The following is a 15669-nucleotide window of genomic DNA, read 5'->3' as shown; positions in this document are numbered from 1 at the left end:
TTACATTTAAGAGAAAGCACATGTCACTATACTGTAACTATTATTGCTCTCCCGTGTTAAGACTGCTCCCTCTACCAATCCCTTCTGGTAATGAAGTTTGTATGTTGTGAATCACAAGCCTTAGACTTTATCAACTTTAAAGCTGGACCAATTATGCTAATAATTATAAGGAATAGAAAGAGCAACAAGTTCAAAGAGAGGTAAGTAAAAACAAAATATAAAAATAAATATGGTACTAACAATTGTTTTACCTGTGCTGGGAAAAAGTGCTTTTAACTGAAAAACTGTAAAACAATTGAGTTACAATAAATGTTCCAAACAGCTTTTTGATTATTTTAAGTAATGTAGCTATTGCATGAGTAATAATTCCCACTCTTCAAACTCCACATAATGCCTGGGTTCTGAAAGTTAGAGTCTTCTCATGCAGTACCATTACAGAGACCAGCAAAAGTTTCACATTTTGCTTCAAAACCTGTATTTTCACTGCGAGGTTTTAGTGTATAATTTAGTTGTATTTTTGATTTCACAGTTTTCTGTACAGTATACATACAGTACATGAAGACATATAAGTATACGAATTACATTGTATTATTAATTGAATTATCCTCATGATATCAATATAGAACTGGTGATTAGGAGGCGAGGAGCAGTGAACATTTGCTTTGTGTACATTATTTTTATTGCGTATGCCCAGTAAGTGAGTCATTTGCCACATTTTTCAATGCCATTAATCTGTAAAGGGCACAAACTGTGGAATCTGGCCAGACTTCTCTTGAAGGGCTTAGCTGTCATCACACTGATAAACAAGTTTGTTCTTTTCACACACTTAATCAGAAGCCCTGATATTCCCACACAGAATTGTATGTTGCTGAATAAAAGCGTTTAATATAATTGAGCGTCTATTTCACCGAGCTTTACATTCTAGGTCTGTGACTGCAAGCCCACTCTTAATAAACAGTTATCTGAAAAGTTGTTGCACAATTATTATTTCATGTACACATCAACAGAAACATGGTGTAGAAGCATTCTGATGGTTTTGTCTTCAATAGCAATTCAAACTACGTTTCTGGACTTCATTGTTTAGGCTGCAAGCACTTTCATTCTGATTCAATGTAAATATGAACACATCTTTTTTAGACAATGGCTGTCAAAGGAGCCACAGTTTCAGGACTAGCTATGTCTACCGTTTGCTTCAATAACTTTTTGACCTAACCTGAATACAGCTCTTACCTTAGGAAATGAAATTCCACGCTCTGATAAACTTCCACTCAAGCTTTGCAAAGGTTTTTGTAGGCCACAGCCTCGATGGTCAGTGTTGTACCAGGTACTGTACACTTTATGGTATTTAAATCTTCCTTCTTAAGGAAAAGCACATTAACCTGTTTATTTTGTTTCTGAAGGATGTACTGGTCAATGCAGTAAATCTTCATGTGATTGTAAGCAAGATGTGGCCATTGAACAGATCACTGAGAATGGATTCCTCTTATTGAGAGGCCCCAGGTACTACTGGCACCAATCCTACAACGTAGGATGTATTATCAAAGTGATTATGAAAGTGCATCATTCTGGGGAAATGATGGACGGTTGTGTGGCCCACAAAAACGTCTTCTCTTATTGCAATTAGTCATTGTACACATTTTGAAAAGTCTTACAACAAAGAAAACTGAGGTGCTCTAGGATTTGATTCTGATGCCATGACATGTGATTACAGTATATGGCTTATGACACCATAATAAAAAAAAAAAAAATGAAAGAGCAAAAGTCAACCCTGCTGTAAAATGAGCATAGCTGACTTAGGAAAATACAATGAGCTGAACTGAGTGATTCACTGAGAAAATGTATCACATTGCTTTAGAATATCATGTTTTGCAAATGTTATGAAAAATATTTTGTCATACACAGAACTTTAGAAGATAACCTGACTCTTCTTCACACTTATTTATGCATCACGCTCCTTTCATACCAGAACAGTAATTTACTCTTCACTATTCCTTGAACTTAGTCAGTAATGTCCATCATGTAAAGCGGTGATAGAAATTATTCACAGCACCCTTCACTCTCCCTGACAAACACATGTCTCCATACCCCAGTGAACTGTTAATGATACCCTTTCTACAGAACTTCAGTGTGACCTGAAATACAGTACCTCTTCCATATAGAAAAACATCTCCATTGCCAAAACCCAGGCTTCTTACCTATGAATATTTATTTATATGGTTGTGGTCAAGAGGACTGAGAAGGGCTACACTAAGAAAAGGCAATAAATCAGAAAACAATTTTAAATTACAGAATCATGATGATTTAAGTTTGTTGCAGAGTAGTGCAATGGGTACTACTCCTGCTTTGCAGAGCTGGGGCCCTGGGTTCAATTCTGGACCTAGTGTGATATCTGCATTGAGTTTGTATGTGCTCTTTCTCTTTGAGTAGGTTTTCTTCTGTGCTCCTGTTTTCTCCCACAATCAGATATAATGATAGATTAATTAGCTTCTGGGAAAATTGGCCCTGGTGTGAGTGTGTGTCTGTGTGTGCCTCAGTGATGGACTGGCATCCCACTCAGTGTGTATCCCACCTTGTGCCCTTTGCTGGTCAGAATAGGCTCTGCGCCCCTGTGTTGGATAAAGTGGTTAGAGAATGGATGGATGGATGATAATTTAATATAGCCCTGCATTTTTCATGGAGCAGCGCCAGTATTTAAATATTACAGACAACCAAGTAAAGTATAATTAATGGTGTGTAATAAATATAGTCAAGTATATTAACAGCAAAACTAAACTACTATCAGGCAATTGTAATGAAACCAGAATCGAATAAACATACTTAATGGAGAGTGATGATAGAGACAGGAAAGATGGAAGAGTGTAGGGCATTCTAGTACTAAACGTAAAAAAATAGTACTCAAGCACTGGAACTTAACCTAGATGAATCAAGGATCCCTCCATCTAAAGTGCCTTGAAAAATTTTCACCCTCTTTCCTTTATGTGTCATTTTGTGAATTACATATGATGGATACACATTATTAAACTGAATATTCTTAATCAAGATGTGAATGCTCAAACTTTTAAGGATGAAACACATTCACCATAATTACAAAAATACTCATAATGCACCATGTTAGGAGAAAGCTTGCAGACCAACAAATTATGATAATAATTACAATTTAACTGTATAAGGAAATTAATAACATACATATAAAGGAAGAAGCAGTGTTCACGTGAGATTGATCTATTCTCATAAAGACTAGGAAAATCAATAGGAATGTCAGCTGCAGAAACTGAAATATATGATGTGAATAATGATTGCTCCTTACTCAGTTTGTCAGAGCACCTACTAGAGGGATGTCTGTATCGATCAAGCCTTTCCAAACAATCAAGATAAAGCAGAGGTTAGAGAACAACTGGGGAGCTATGATTAATATAAGGTGTGCTTTGAGGCATAATTTGAAACAGTTATGCACGTGCGAGAGAGAGTTTGCAGTCTTCAGTCACCTCCGACAACTGGGCGCATTTGCACGTGGAATTGAACACTTCCCAGGGCTGTTCGGACTTGCATGGGCTGATAGTTCCAAACCATCGGCCTCAAATTAATGGGTGCCAATACCAACAAACCCAGGATATATAAACCCTGTTCTGCCACTGATCCAGTGCTCTATCATTGAGTTACCTTCCAAACTGGGTAATGCTCTCATCAGAGCACTGGATCAGTGGCAGAACAGGGTTTATATACCCTACACTTGTTGGATATCTCAGCCTGAATCCTGCCTGAAAGATTTCCTGTCTGTCCTGAACCTTCTCTGCCTGTCTATAGCCTGTTGCTTTCACCAAGTACCAGCCTGGTGAAATATTTCTACACTCCTCACCCGTAATTCTGCATGGCAGTTTAGCCACCCTGTATGGATCAGCCTAGAAAGCTATATTCATCGTTTTTCACAGATCAGTCCCATCTCTAACCACTTTCCATCCTGCTTCAGCAACTCTGTTGACCTTCACTCCCCATCCTGCTTCGGCAATCCCTGTCAGTCTTCGTTCATCTCCTCGTTCATGGCCTTCACTCTGCTCTTTGGTTCATCAGCCTGTTAGCGAGACAACTAGGATCAGCTCTGCTTGCCACATCCTAACTGAAACTGTTCAGGTAAAATCCAGATCAAAGATGTACAATTTCAGGAAAACCAATTATGAACGAATGGGGCAGAGCTCAGGAAGCAGAATAAAATAGGATAGATATGGAATTAGTAAAGAATGGGTAGAAACAAAGATATTCTGTTTGAACCACATAATAGAATTTTTCCAAGAGTAAATAAATCAGAGGCCAGAAAGCAGTGACACAAAGGATTTAATAAAGTGATTTAAAAACGAAGAAAGAAAATTTACAAAATGCTTAAAAAAGCGTCATTTTAAAATAAGATGAATACAATGTATTGCAACCACAGGTAAAATGTATATTGGGCAAGGCCAAGAGAGAAATGAAAAATAATGCAGTTTGGCAATGGAAGCTTAAACAGCTGCTTTATTTCAAGAGCCAGAGAACAGTAAAAGATTACTGTAAGTGAAAAGTATTTGGGACAATAATGGGAAATGTATTGATGATGTAAGCAGAAAGGAAAGTGTCTTGTGTATTGAATATATTTAACTTCAGCTGTTCCCCAAAAGGACAAATCAACACCATACCTCCAGCTGAGGAAATACATGCAGTACAGTAGTTCCATATTAAATAATAGTAGTACAGTATTAGAGGCATAGTGGTTGCATGTACTAGAAATACCATAGATAAATCTTAAGAACTTGATGGTATTCTACCAACTGAATGTAAATAAACAAGAGATGCTATTCATAGGCCATGAATAAAATTCTAAGATTTGCTCATCATCATGCTCTAGCATAAACCAGATGGATGAGATTCTTGCCTCAATCAGCTATCAGCAACAACTAGAACTAATTGGCTACAACAACTAGCATGGGGTACCCAAATGAGCTAGATATGCCTGATGACCTCTTCTCCTTCATAACCTTTATGTTATTATGTCACCGTTAATACAGTCACCGTGCAAATCTGCACGGCAGCCAGCTTGCATAACCCAGGAGCAAAAATTAAGATACTCAAGTGCAGTCAGCCTTCCAAAATGTGTGCCACTTTTAGTCACACCCCTCCGTGCTTCTATCGAACAGGAATCATGAAATGAGCCTTCAGTGTTTGTGTCTGTGATAATGGACTTGAAAATTACTTAGTCATGTGCTTGCACCTCATTTGGGCTACATTATCACACAGTAATAGATCTGCAGTTCCCCTGTTTGATCAATGATGCACAAAACCCTGAGAGGCACAAGACATAATGGTACGTAAACACTGTTCATGGCTGTCACAACTTATTTCAAATACACTCAATGCAGCTCTTAATGCTGTTGTCTGTTCTAGCACATTATCTCAAGAAGCAAAACATCTCACTTCCTCCATGTCATAATACAATAATACTCTTCTCTGTGAATGTCTTAGACATTTTACATTGTTCTGCTCTATTGACTCAGTTTTTTTTCTTTTTTATGCATAAAGTCATTATATGACAATCTTAAACTGCACTGTTATCTGTTTTTAGATAACAGTTCATCCTGATAGATATATATTTTGTGGAACAAAAAGCTGCCTTTTAACACTATGGATATCTAGAGGAGCAAACCAATGATGCTAATGACCAGGTTCACCTAAAGTAATCAAATTAGATTTGATTGGTGAAAGTGATGGATTGGCTAATTCACATTGACTGTCCATGTGCAGCTTACTTTGAATTGTTCCAATGAAGTTTTTGAAGACGTTGATTAATGTGCGTTAAAACGTGCAAAATGCACTCATAACGGTGAATTTATTACAATTAAACACCAGTGGAAGCTTTGTGTAATCTGTTGATGCTAAAAAAAATAAGAAAGCTCACAAATAAGAGGAGGCCATGCATCCCATCTAGCCCATTTGGTAGGTAGTAGTAAATGATCTTAAAATTGATTTTAGGGTCTTATCCAGTCTTGAATGAAACCAGGGTTTTGGCTTCAATAAAACAAAAAGTACTTCCTGTTCTTGGTTTTCAGTGCAGTTCTGTAGCTTCCATTTGTATCCTCTGGTTTGAGTTTCAGAGTTCATGTGTTTTGGCTACGTGTAATGGCATGTTTTGGCTCCTGATCATGTCGTAAGCGCCTAAGACTTGTGTACAGCAATGTATTTCAAGGGTGATGCTTAAGGTAAGCCCCTTAATTCATGTAAGGGGAAGAATATTTTTCCTGACAGAAGGTCAAGGAAAATAACCTTCCTCATTTGGGTTTGTGGGTGTCCAAGGTAAACATCCAGATTACCCACTGCAGAATTAAAAGAATGCTATTTTCCCACCATTGGAAAAGGGGAGATTTTTATGTAAAGGCTTTCCACTTCCATCCAAGTCAACAGACTTTTGAGCAATAAATCATAAATTTATTTTGGTGGTGAAAGACATTCTAGTCCTATAGCCCCTATATCCATACAGAACTTTATAGTTTCCCTCATTCTGGAAGGGGATATTTCAGTTTAATAGCACCATAAAATCATATTTTTTAAAGAAGTGAGCCAATTGCCTTCAGCCAATTTTACCACATAACATTAGTTCTGTCTGCTCTGAATATATTGTTTTGCATGACAGTCTTGTTTTTTCCTTTTTGTAATGGATGAGAATATATTTTACTTAAAAGCTGATATTTTAACCATTCAGTACGATGAGCCACATATTTTTTCCTTGCAATTTTTAATTAAGCTGTGTTTCAATCTAAAAGTATGTTTAGAAAAAAAGCACAAAGATTAATTGTTATGTGTGAGGAGAGTCAATGCCTTCTTCATCCTCAGATAAATTAAAAATGAAATTACTCTACATAAATTATTTTTGGGTAAAACAATTGATTTTTTTTATCTAAGAGTTATCCAGTCATTCCTTGAGGAATCATCTAAGATCTTATCTAAGCATTCCTTGAAAAATCAAAGAATGATCTTCAACAAAATGATAAGATAATTCATTCTAGACACTTTGTGTAATGTAATGTTTTCTATGTGCTGTCCTAAATGCACTTCCTCAAAATTAAAAAATCCCACATGTGCTCTTGGGTCCTGCATTTATTGTTGAGTGGGAATTAGTATTTTGATTATTTGCATCAGCTTCCAGAGTAAAATGAAAGATCAGTTTCTTCTGTTCAAGACTGAACAGAACCTAAATTTGCACGTTTATCCACAGTGAAATACATACTCCAAAAATATCTTATACTACATGTACATCTACAAGACATAGCTGCCTTCACAACTTACAGAAGTGTTCAAAAGATAATATGCAAATACAAAATGTTTGTTGTGTATACAATCAGTACTGTCAAGTAATTTAATGTGTTATACAGTACCAAGGGCTCTGAGGAAAATACTAAAATGATATACAGCCTGTATTTATTATTACTTTAGAAATAACTAATGCAATAGTTATATGCTGTCACCATAAATACTTTTAACAAACCAAGAATGTTCTGAAGGTATTAAGGGGATCAAGGATAAAGAAAAAAAATAAAGTTCAAGATGTATCCATTTACATCAATGAGGGGCATTTTAAACCAAATAAAACCAACATTGTCAGCAATGACTGAAACTACATACGCAAGAACTCATACACTTGTTAATAGTTTCCTTATCATTAAATTTCCATTTTGAAATGAGAAGCTTTTAATTTAACTTTCAGAGGTTACCTTAGGAATTTTATATTCTAACTTTAAACATAGCAAAACTGCAGGACATAATAATCATATAGAAATTAAAATATTATATAGATAATATATAACAAAGACAGGTTACTTATACTGTATGGTTAAACAGAGAAATCCTTAAGCCAAGCATATTAAAACCAGCAAATATCAAATGAAGAGACATACCGTACTGTATAGAAGTCTAATTTAACAAGTTTAGATGTTGAGATGTCTGAGCACAGAATTATTTTTGGGTTGATGAATATCAGAATTTGGCTTGTACAAACACTACGAAGAATGTGAGCACTTTGGCCAGCTTCATTGAATATATTGATTCATTATTCTGACCTTAAACCTGTCTCTCCGACTGTAATATATTTTCTTTCTATATAAACGACCCTCCTCTACTCATACTAATATGTGCCAATATTTGACAAATCAACATGTTTTCATTAAATGTGATAAGCCAACAAGCCACAAACACAGGACTTACTTCAATTTAAATTAAATATCTGGACTTTCAACTGCATTTTTATTTCAAAGAAAATTATAGCCACATTCGCAATGAATGAAGGCTTCACAAAAGAAAAAAAATAGACAGGGCTGCCAGTTTTCAAGTTATTTCTGTCCTCTCTGTCTCCGTTTAAAGCTGGATTTAGTTTTCTCACATTTGTTTCTTAATTAATTCACAGATGTCAAAAGGTGATGAAACAAGCTCATGTATCTCCCTAGCTCCACAAAACTTGAAACTAATTGCTTTACACCCACTGTAAAGTTGCTTCACTTCACTCCACTGCTCATTTCAGAAAATAAGAAAACAAATGATAAAACATACAGTAAATATTAAATGACAATCAGGGGGGTATATGTATTTCCATTTAAAGAGGTAATATTTAAATTTAAATTATGATATTGGGTAATTAACTTGTTAGATCAGTGAACCTGCTTGCTGGTCCCTCTCTCCCCACATAATATGAAAAGGGGTATAGTGGAGAGGATGAAATGAATACTGTACATTGAGTTAGTTTGTAGGGTCACGTTTCAGACATGAACAGATCAATTCAATTTCTAATTGATTGTTAAATTTCTTGCTTTGGGAAAATGAGCGGTAGGCTTTACTCTGGCAGAGTACACACAGCCAGAGGCGTTTCCTTTTCTTTCTGGCAGCATTAAGCTTTTGGATCAGTGATGCATGGCTTTGCTCCAAGAGAGACGCTGTCCTGGAAGGTTTGCAGGTCTCTTTAAGTCATTGCCAGCTTAAGCCATGGGTGAAATGATCACAGTTATTTGGATATCCCAGAAATTAATTCATTTGTAGTAGGTACATATATTAAGAGCAAGGACTGGATCAATGAAAACTGCAGACTTTATGGAATCCCAACGCACCCCAGCTAGAGATATTCTGGAACACTGGCAGGGTACTGCAGATTTGCATGGAACTGTGTCTCATCATATCTTCTCCTCGCACCTAGTTAATTTGACAATCTGCAGCAAAATGTTTTTTCTGGCTGGAGAAATTGATTAAAAACAAGTAAAAAATTACTCGACTTCTTCACCCTGCCTAAGCAGATCCTACAGTATAGCTTAGTTAATTAACAGTTTAAGCCGATAGCTCTTCTGGAGGTCCTGACAAGGTGCCCGCAGGGCTGAGAATGATGGCTTCCACGTGATGGGAAGATTGCGGATGTTCTTTTTCACATATTTGAGCTGTGACTGACTCTATTACTGACGTGCCCTTTTCTCATGGTAGCACTGTGCTCTTGTTTAATTTACATATTTTGTCACTGATTTGGTCCAATTTCTTCTTTTAAGCCAACACGAGAACACGGGAGCATGCAGATACCTTTCTGAAATAACCACCTGAAGAATAACCAGTTTTAGGCCTTTTTTTTCTATTTTAATGTTATATGAAGAATATTTTAACAGAAACATTTTTTTTAAATAATTCTAGAATTCTCAACTTTCCTTCTCTACCCTCTCAATTGTAAATTATACATAATGAGAACAGAGACTCAGAGACTCACCCTCCTAAAACACACTGACCAGAATCATTCAATAAGCAACATACTACAAGTTCTGTGTTGCCAAACAGGGGATTTTGCGTTGACTGGAGGAATGGCAAATCTCTCACTGATACCACTGCTAACTTACAAATGCCTGAATGTTCCAAAAAAGCCAGACCTGGTTGATTGAAACCCACCCTGTCTGTTCTTACCCAAGCATGCAAAGCTTGGGTGATTCATCTCTCTGTTAAGAACCATAAACCATGATGTCCAGTTCTCAAGTTGTCATTATGCACTGAAGTTTTCTCAGGTTAAGACACTTAGGATCTCCAGTTTTTGAGCTATAAGAAATGACTGAATTATATACCGTAGTTCAGTTGTAAAATTTATAACAAGCTTCTTATGGGGATTTCTTCTTGCAAGGGTGTAAGCAGTGTTCATATCAGTAGCCTGAGGAAACCAGCCTTTCAGATTAGCAGGTCTGACATTTATTAGGGCTTCTTCAGAGTTCTAGTGTTCAGCGGTGTGGCTTAAACTGTAGTTCAAACTGCTGATCAAAGCTCAGAGTTGTGCAAAAGTATAGAGACAGCAACGTTAAAACCAGCGATTTTTCCCTTTATAAACAAGCAATTTGTATTTATGATCATGAAATTAATATGAATAAGAACTAAAATATAATATGTTTTATTTTGGTGTATTTACATGCATACGTTAGATTATTATTTTAAAACAAAAACATGTGCAACCCAATGATTTCCATTAGCCTTAAGTATTAGAACACTTTAAGTAAATGTCAGACTGTAAAAGTCAATACTTGGTTTCATACCCCTTTGAGGCAATAACTACATGACATCATGGAGCTTACCATACTCTTTGTGTTATGAGATGCTTTGTTCTGTTGCTGCCATCATTAGTTACATCATGAATAAAAACAAGCAAATCAGTTTTAGCCCAGGCCTGACATTACCTCCACTGTTCTTCACAGATGAGGTGGAACTCTTTGAAACATCTGCACTCCATTTATTTCTCTACAACATATCCTTTTGTCATCTTGCTAAAGTTTTATTTTAGTCTCAACTGTCCATAAAACATCCGTCCTGGCTCAAATGAATATTTTCAAGTACAATCTGAAGCTTGGTGGAGGTAAGGTCATGGCTTGGTAAGCATGGTCATCTCTAGAACTGGCTCATTTGTCTTTATCATTTATTTTAATGACATAATCACAGACACTAATTGTTTGAACATTTACTTTTTGTAGAGGACAGGAGGTATGAGCTGAGTAATCAGTGATTTATTATACAGCATTACACTCCAAAACTTGTTGCAAAACTTGTTAACCCTAACAATAACTATACCGTTATGCTACTATTTAATGTCTGACAAACAGAAGTGAAACATTGTAGCAGTATGCGACATTCTAGCCTTTAATTAATGCTGCACTTACTGTTTTTTGTGCTTTTATGCTACGGTTACATGCACCATTTGCATCTTGAGATTCTAAGTCACTTTGGATAAAAGCATTGGCCAAATGAATAAATGCAAATGTAAACATTGCATTAGGACCCAAAATGCCACCCACTACAATCCCAAATGAACCTGTAATTACACACTTAATATTCAGAGGAGGGGTATGGAACTGATTTTCACCTAAATTAGAGAGCTACTGTATTGCAGGCAGACTAAAATTGTAGTATGCATTACGTTTGATACATGACACAAAGATTAATAATTCTTCTCTTGCAAAAAGTGCCCTGAGGTTCTCTCTTTTTTGCAATATGGACAACACTTCAATGTAAGCAATTTTATAGTGCTTTATAATGTACAGCACTGGCCAGTGGCACTTATATTAACAGGACATTTTTTCAGTGTAACCATGTGACTAAGACAGCCCAATGCCAGACAGGAACTCTAACAAACTTGTGTGCTTCCCTGTCAAACCATGATCTGTTTGCCCACTTCAAGGCACTCCATCAGCATGCATTGAGACTCTTGTGTCTATGATAAGGGCAAATTACACTGTAGCTTTTATGTGGAGTTTTTTGTTCTCTGGTTCATTTATGTTGTGGTGCTTAAAGTCAAACTGTAACATATAGTTCTGATTTGTGAAAACGCTTATGAGAAAGCTACGAGAGTCACATGCCAGGTGGAAAAGAATCACTCCAATGTTTCTTCTCATTTTTGTTTCTATTCAGGGGTTTCCACTATAGTATCTGTATAACTACTCTAATGAAAATGCTTTCTGCTTTGACTTCAATTTAAATCCATTATCTCTGGGACTTGCACAGCCAGAAGTTCTGTTTCCTTATTCATTAAAACTAATGAAGCCTTAGTTAAAAATATGGCAACAGTTTGTTGGTCTAATTTCCTTCTTCTACAAGGCTCTTACCAAACAGCAGCTTGGTTTCTCTTTTTTAAGTGGAGGCTATTGCTATCTAAATGTCATCTAGAGCTCTGACAGGGTGGTATGTGTGGACTTTCCTTTCCACAACAAATGTGGCGATTTTCAGCATCATTTTTCACGAAAAGAGAAAGCTAATAATGAACTTCAAATCCTATATTGTGAGTAGATCTTTAGTACCCCTACACATGCACACAGATACTGTTTATTATAGTCAGCCTGAGCTGAAAAAGCTGGCTTCTTTTTAAAAACCTCACTTCATGTGTTTGCAAAAAAGTACACACTGAATATAAACTACTCAGATACTAGTCTGCAGCAATCAAACATTGCCAATGCAGGACCCACTATAATGCAGAGACCAGAGCTATTCAGTGCTGAAGATTGTTTTATTACCAGAATAATTTCAACAAGTTGATGATTCTTTATTTTAAGAAGATAAGGATCAATAGGAAAAAGGGCTTGTCATGGAGATCAAGGCTTTCTCGACAAAAATAGAAAGAACACAAAAGAAACCATGCAAACAGGGACGTTTGACTGAACTATTTTAAACGCAATGTAAAATGTTATCTTAAAAAAAAACCAAACTGTACTATTCAGTACTCAAACTGCAGATAACAATGGTCCATTGCTCAACTGTCAGCAAAAATGAATGGATTTCGATCGTTGTGAGGTGATAGTCTTCCTGGAGGCTTTTTTGAGTTTTATTTCTTTGTTTTTGCTTTTTGTTGTCTGATTTTTTTATAGAAAAAGAAAAAAAAGAATCGTGATGACAGAGAGGAGAGACACAGAGTGACTGAATATAGGGATGGCTTGTGAGACTTGGCCTGCAACTCTTTGAGCTGCACCACAAATCACTTAACTGAAGTCATTTGTGTCAGTACTTAGTCCAGTCCTGCCCTGGTGATAAATTTTCCTTTGGGGGTAAAAATTTTGTTCTATTATCTGAGACCTATTGCGTGTTCTCCATTTATTTTTCAATTCCTGTACATTCACAAGCTGGGCAGATGGAATGGAAAGGTGAAACTGCAGCTACTGCGATAGTCTATTATGCAAAATCAGCATCTAGAGGTTGGAAAATCAGAAATTTTAATCTGAAATTGCTACTGCAAAGTCATTTATGATAGAATCTGAGTTTTATATTTCAGCTGAAGGAGAGTACTAGTAGGTTCCATTTTCTCACAGTGTGACAATGGAAAAGCTGCAGTTTGAACCAGGAATGAACCAATAACAAAACTTTTACCTTAAACTACTGTATCAGTTATACAGTATGCTACATACCATCTCCAAGAACACCAGTCACATCAGGAAGAATGATATTTGAAAGGCGGTAAAAACTAAAATTATACAATTAGAAAAATGTAATTAATCCATCCAATTCTTACTGCCTCACCCAATTCAGGGTTGTGGGGAAGCCTATCAGGCAAGCAATAGGCACGAGATGTGATACACTCAGACTCATGACACTGGTACAGACACAGATACAGACTGGCATTTACAGTACTCACACCAGAAGCCAGTTAACTCCCAGTATGTCTTTGGACTGTTACAGGAAACAGGAGCCCCCAGAGAAAACTCATGCAAACAAGGGGAGAACATACAGACTCCACACAGATAGCACCTCAGGTCCAGAATTCAACCAAGAGCCCCAATGTTGCGGTACAGCAATGCTAACCACCACATCACTGTGCTACCCAAAAAAGTAGAACCAAAAGAAAATTCAGTTAAATTTGATAATAAACCAGAACCACAGTATTTAAAACAGTGAAAGTCAATATTTCTTACCAAGCAAGCTGAGAGCAAGTGACTTAGTATTGCATAAATTAGGTTATCAGAGAAAGAGGACTTCAGTCCAGCAGGAAACAAGATTAAATCCTCTATTCCTGTGAGGATATCTCCCGGCTTTGTTCTACTCTCAGTAAGAATTTAATAGTGTCTGCAGCACCAGGTATCTACAGAAGTAAGTAGAATAGGCAGGAGGCAGTCATTGCGTAGGTGCAGACATAATTTCAAATCACAAACAATAACCCCCAAGGTACTATTTAATAGCTGCAGTCTTTCCAGTTCAGCTCGTGTCTCCCCCTCCCCTCCCCCTTACAGTCTCCCTCTTTCTCTCCTCCATGTGTCAAGGTTGGCGTTTGAATAACAGGGACGGAATGCCAGAGGCCAGTAGACCCCAATGCTGGCCTTGAACCACAAAAGGGCAGTAAACAGAGGAGAGCGGAGCACAACAGTGAGAGGTGGGGGGAGAGAAAGCAAGAGAGCAGGGAAGAGGAGGGAGACAGAAGGAGAACGCAAGAGCCATGGTGAAGGATAGAGAAAAGATGAGGGAGAGAGAGGAAGAGTGATCAGTGATCCTAATCACTAATAGCTGTCTGCTGGAGGGATGACTGCACATAGGCTGAATAAAGAATCCAGGCAGGTTGCTGTGGAGCCCAGCTCAGAGAGAGGCGAGCTGTGTCACACACTCACACACACATACCCTGCCTCATCTGCAGCCAAGACCCTGCAGACCAATGACAGGCAGTGGGAACCCAGGGCTCCCCTTTTTCCCTTCGTGCCACTAAATGAGGAGGAGGGGTCATTCTCCTGTTTACCTAGGAGATAAAAGCAGATGGTGTAGTAAACCCAAGAAAATAGAATTTACCAGTGCAGTCCTAAGGATTTCTACACTTTCTTCTTCTTAATAACAGCTATAAAAAGCTATTAATCCATCAAAATTGAGTACATTTTCCACAGGTTTTTACCTCACTAGGATTAGCAAGACCCTATAGTATGATACTTACTGTACAATGCTGCTTTCATGTACTGTGTCTGTTACTGCATGGTATTATCCTTATGCTGTTACACTGTATTCTTCGTGATTTAGTGTATTTTCTTTGATATATGATTCTATCTATTTTGTTTAAGCTATTGCCCCTTATTGTATTTAATAATAGGCAGTTGCGAATCACTATTATAAGGGTGTCTGCTAAACAAGTAAACATTAAAGTTGCTAACAAGAAGTAAAAATTACTGGTACTCCTCTGACATCCACTTTGTCACCTGAGAAAATCTTAACTGCATCAGACCCAGACATATCACAACTATCTTCACTTGTCTTCAATGCCACAAACATTTCATCTGAAAAGCAATGTTTCTTTAAACAAAATGACCATATCCCATTTGGACTCAAGGTAACAACAACAACACAACTAGTCTCTGGGGTTGCCTTGCTTTTCTTCATTTCGGGTTTTCCTCAACAATTGTAAGGGGACATGAGCCTATTTTGAGATTTCATTCATTACAGACAGCAGAGCAAAGTCTATGGAGCTTTCATGTGTATTACTCTCAAATCACCCACCTACACAACACAGCAATCTACAGGTACTGTATTTCAGCACAGCCTGCAATAAAAAATTAAAATAAATGAACTACAGAGGACTGGAAAAGTACAATATAATCCATAGAACAGCTCTGAAACACTGTGAAATTTGTTTTCGCTGTTTGTGCAATGACAATGCAAGTCTATTGTCATACTTGAAGCACAATAAAACTAATAAAC

At 37.1% G+C, this 15669-nt stretch overlaps 1 protein-coding gene across 1 annotated transcript in view; it reads right to left on the bottom strand.

Annotated features, from left to right (window-relative positions):
• The window catches only part of LOC148674523 (transmembrane protein 230-like), a 92709-nt gene that overhangs the window by 42053 nt on the left and 34987 nt on the right, over positions 1 to 15669 (bottom strand). The gene's annotated exons all lie outside the window — the stretch shown is intronic.

This window comes from Lepisosteus platostomus, chromosome 3 (assembly GCF_059453375.1).
Source record: "Lepisosteus platostomus isolate fLepPlt1 chromosome 3, fLepPlt1.hap1, whole genome shotgun sequence".
Taxonomy (NCBI): Eukaryota; Metazoa; Chordata; class Actinopteri; order Semionotiformes; family Lepisosteidae; genus Lepisosteus; species Lepisosteus platostomus.
This window is presented reverse-complemented; position numbering and strand designations above follow the sequence as displayed.